Source organism: Mesocricetus auratus, unplaced genomic scaffold, assembly GCF_017639785.1.
Source record: "Mesocricetus auratus isolate SY011 unplaced genomic scaffold, BCM_Maur_2.0 contig_9205_pilon_obj, whole genome shotgun sequence".
Taxonomy (NCBI): Eukaryota; Metazoa; Chordata; class Mammalia; order Rodentia; family Cricetidae; genus Mesocricetus; species Mesocricetus auratus.
In genome coordinates, this window is record NW_024433798.1 from 1 (window position 1) to 4724 (window position 4724).

The window sequence follows — 4724 nt, forward strand, 5'->3', positions numbered from 1 at the left end:
GTTGATTAATGCAGACTATCAGAAACTGTTTTAAATCCTTGTAGAAAGAAAGGCTGCCTCCTCCCTCCTTGCGCCGGCCGCCAGCCTGCCCGTGCCCGCGGCCCCTCTCCCGCCCGCGCGCTCTCCCTCCGCCCGCCCACCTCCCTCCTCCGGCCCCCTCCGCTCGGCACAGGGCGGGGGGTGCCACGAAACTCCGACCCGCCCGAGCCGCTTGGACTTGCACAGTGTCCTCGGGGCTCAGGGGCCGAGCGCACGCAGTCACAAGCGCAGCTCTCTGCCTCCTGCCTGGCTCGCCTGCGATCCCGGCTCGGGGCTGTGGCGTCGGTTCGGACCAAGGCTGCCAGAGCCCGCGTGGGAGCCGGACCACCGTCAGAGGAGCTTGGACGGCATGCTGAGCCCCCTCCTCGACTGAAGCCCCAGTGCCCAGAAGCCCGGGCCAAGCCAGCGCAGGCTAAGGAAACCCAGGCGGCGGGGGCGCGAGCCGGTGGCAGCGCAGCAGCGGAGGAGCGAGGAGGCGAAGGCAGAGAGGGGCCCCCAAAGAAGTGGTGGTGGTGGGCGTCGTGGCCATGGCGGCGGCTATCGCCAGCTCTCTCATCCGGCAAAAGAGACAAGCCTGCGAGCGCGAGAAATCCAATGCCTTCAAGTGTGTCAGCAGCCCCAGTAAAGGCAAGACCAGCTGCGACAAAAACAAGTTAAATGTCTTTTCCTGGGTCAAACTCTTTGGCTCCAAGAAGAGACGCAGAAGGAGACCAGAGCCTCAGCTTAAGGGTATAGTTACCAAACTATACAGCCTACAAGGCTACCACTTGCAACTGCAGGCAGATGGAACCATTGATGGCACCAAAGACGAGGACAGCACTTACACTCTGTTCAACCTCATCCCTGTGGGTCTTCGAGTGGTGGCTATTCAAGGAGTTCAAACCAAGCTGTATTTGGCAATGAACTGCGAGGGATACTTGTACACCTCAGAGCATTTCACACCCGAGTGCAAATTCAAAGAATCGGTGTTTGAAAATTATTATGTGACATACTCATCGATGATTTACCGTCAGCAGCAGTCAGGCCGAGGGTGCTATCTGGGCCTGAACAAAGAAGGAGAGATCATGAAAGGCAACCACGTGAAGAAGAACAAGCCCGCAGCACACTTTCTGCCCAAACCACTAAAAGTGGCCATGTATAAGGAGCTGTCTCTGCATGATCTTGTGGAGTTCTCCCGATCTGGAAGTGGGACCCAACCAAGAGCAGAAGCGTCTCCGGTGTGCTGAATGGAGGCAAATCCATGAGCCACAATGAATCAACGTAGCCAGTGAGGGCAAAACAAGGGCTCTATAACAGAACCTTACCTCCAGGTGCTGTTGAATTCTTCTAGCAGTCCTTCATCCAAAAGTTAAAACTTATCAGTGAGGTTTACCAAACACGCAGGCAGAGTTCCCTATTCTATCTGCCATTAGACCTTGTTATAATCCATACTAAAGCCCCATAATTTAGATTGAGCTTGCTCAAAACAAAGCCAAGCATTATTGATGAACTACATCTGGAAGAAGGACTGCCAAATTTTCTCATGATCTCACCTATACTTTGGGGATAACACAGCAAAAATATTTCACAGCACTAATGCTGGTCAATTTGTTTCCCAACCAAGAAAATTTAAAAGACCACAACTATTCTTTAAAAAAATAAATAAAATTAACTGCTTAAATGTTTTGTAGGGCAAACAAAATCTGTGAACTGTGTTGTTTTCTTGGCTTAATGTGTTCTATCTATGCTTGATTCAAGTGTACTCTTTAATATAGTGAAATTGTGTGGTTTCTGAAATCCAATGGTTCTATTGACTCTGTCACTTAATCCAAATCAACCAAATTCAAGGTTGATTCTGAATTGGCATCTCAGGCTCAAGATAACAGTGTTCTTACAGATTTTCCTCTCCCTCCCTTCCTACCTCTCTCCCTCCCACGTCCCTTTCTCTTTCTCTCTCTTTTTTTTTGTTGTTAATTAGAACTGTAGCATTCTGGTCAAATTCTTGTGCTGTACTTTGTGCGTAGAAATTGAGTTGTATTGTCATTCTGGTCAGTAAAGATAAGTTAAATCAAGATTATCCTCAAGTGTAGATTTCTCTTAATTCCATTCGTGTATCATGTTAATCTATTGTTGTGGCTTCTTGTGTAAAAAACGTGAACTGTGGAACAGTGGTGTCGTCTTTTGTGTTGTTCAAATAAGAACTGTCTCATCTGTACATGTACAAGTCCCCCTGTTGTTGTATTTGGCACGTGAACATTGTATTGTGTACAAGGAAATGTTAAGACAGGTTCCCCCTAATCAACATATATTATACTTGCTACTGGAAAAGTGTTTAAGACTTAGCTAGGTTTCCATTTAGATCTTCATATCTGTTGCATGGAAGAAAGTTGGAATCTTGGCATAGAGTTGCATGATATGTAAGATTTTGTGCATTAATAATTTTTAAAATCTGTGTTCCAAAAGTGGACATAGCATGTACAGGCAGTTTTCTGCCCTGTGCACAAAAGTTAAAAAAGTTGTTTAATATTTGTTGTTGTATACCCAAATACGCACCGAATAAACTCTTTATATTCATTCAAAAAAAAAAAGAAAGGCAACATAGGTGATTTTATTCAAATCTGTTCAGATTCTTGATGCTCACACACTCAAGGGTTAGCTATACCTGCTGCACTGCTCCAGATTTCAGTTAAGGATGATTATCCCAACAAACTAATCATCACCTAGGGAGAAGGAGGGCTGAAAGTTTTATGTATGTTCCCTATGGTGTTGACGCCATCACAAATTAGCTGGTAGGGTTGGATGCTACTACACACACACATAACTTGATACTTATAAAATATTCATTCTTAAAACATATCAGACTTTAAGAAATATTAATCCATGAACTTCTAAGAGATTTGAACAATTTATCAAACATTATTAAATCCTAAGTTTCTATTAATAAAACTAGATTATAATTAACATAATAGCAATCACCTTTATTTTCTACTAACTACAAAGAAATAAAAATTGTTGCATTTAGGAAATTAAACACACAAGTCTGCATGATGACATCAGACAACAGAAAAAATTTAAGTTGATTTACTCATCAGGAAGCAGTGATTTTTCATAATGACCAAATATAGCATTAGAGCCCGTGACTAGCAAATCTTAATTGAAAACCTATTATCGAATGGCTTTGTCAGTGTAGTATTTGGTAGATCCATACCTCCCTCCATTCACCTTGTGGGCACACTAGAATGTAAGTGGGTTAGTTCACTCTTTCTCTCTTGAACCTGAGAAGCAACCATATGACCACCAGAAAGTATAATTAGAAAAGTCAAATAGGTTAAGCAATGAACAGTGCATTAAGTAGTATATAGCAGCTTCAGATCTTTTGTTTTTTGAAATGGACCCAGCACTAAAAATTTCAAAAGAAAACTAATTGATTTTAAATTCCAACTTTGAAAATACACAGAGAATATCTGAAATCCAGAAGACTGAAAATATGTACAATACAGAACTATTAGGGGACTGCAAATAATTGCAACAATATTAATGCTCGAAATATTTTCTATGGCTTTGACTTTTGTATCCTATTTGAATAAAACTTTAAACTGAAAAATATGCATTGACTATTGTCACAGTTTAGTGGTGAAGTGCTTGCCTAGCATACATGAATCGTGGATTCAATCTGTTGCACATCAAAACAAAAAGAAAGAAAGAAAGGAAAGGAAAGAAAAAAATGGAAAGAAGAAAAGAGGAAATAAGGAAGGATCTTACATTCATCAGAACAAACCATGTCTGTTAGTAGTCAATCCCTACTTTAGGATCACAGCCTCGTGAGGAATGTGTGAGCACTGGAAAGGTGAGGGGTGGAGGATCCCAGTCTAAAGGAGCCTGATCTACAAAGTGAGACTTTCCCTCAAAATACATAATTAACTTGGCCATAATCATATAAAATAGGTTTCTCGCTATTGAAACCATCATGTTCAATGGTGATGTTTCTGCTTTCTTGATGCATAATTCTAGCATCACAGGATAGTTATTCAAATTACAACATTCCTAAGGAGACAAGAGACTTCTTTGTGTTGTCCTAATATAATTTGCATGAATGTGTATTATTTCATTGGCATATAAAACTGACAAAATGAAAAACTAGATCCTTGCTCTTACACGTGGCGACTCTGAAGACACTGCTGCTAAAATCTACAACTGCAGACCACCCTGGCACACACTGCCCAGAGCACTCACACTGATCTTTGCTTCCCAGCAACTGCTTCCCACTCTCACATGTGTCCCCCCAGAAACAGCATCAGTTGTAACAGTATCTGAATTTTTTCAAATCTAAGTTACAAACACAGTAGTTAAGTAACCAAGTTCTGTAGAGGGGAAATTTATGATTCTTATGTTTTAAAATCCATCCGTATGGCTAAATTTGCATGAATTGTGCACTTGAGTGCACCTGCACAACACATTATCGGAGTCATTTTTGACAACCTTGGAAAGAGTTCAACAACGAGTCACTTCCCCCGACCTCCTCTAAGGAAGGTGATTTCAAGAAGCATCTTCAGTTAAGCCACAGGAGTGAATTTTCACATTTAAATTGCAATTCCAAGCAATCGTTAAATAATATATACTGTATAACTTACTGTAAGTAATACTTTTGAGTAAGTGAGAGTGATACACTTGCTATTGGAGCTGAGGTTTGCTTTCATTTGGAAATG

The 4724-nt window shown here is 41.8% G+C and overlaps 1 pseudogene; it reads left to right on the plus strand.

The window, feature by feature from the left end:
- The first annotated feature begins 124 nt into the window (after nucleotides 1-124).
- Nucleotides 125-2598, plus strand: LOC121138512 (annotated as a pseudogene).
- The last annotated feature ends 2126 nt before the right edge of the window (nucleotides 2599-4724 follow it).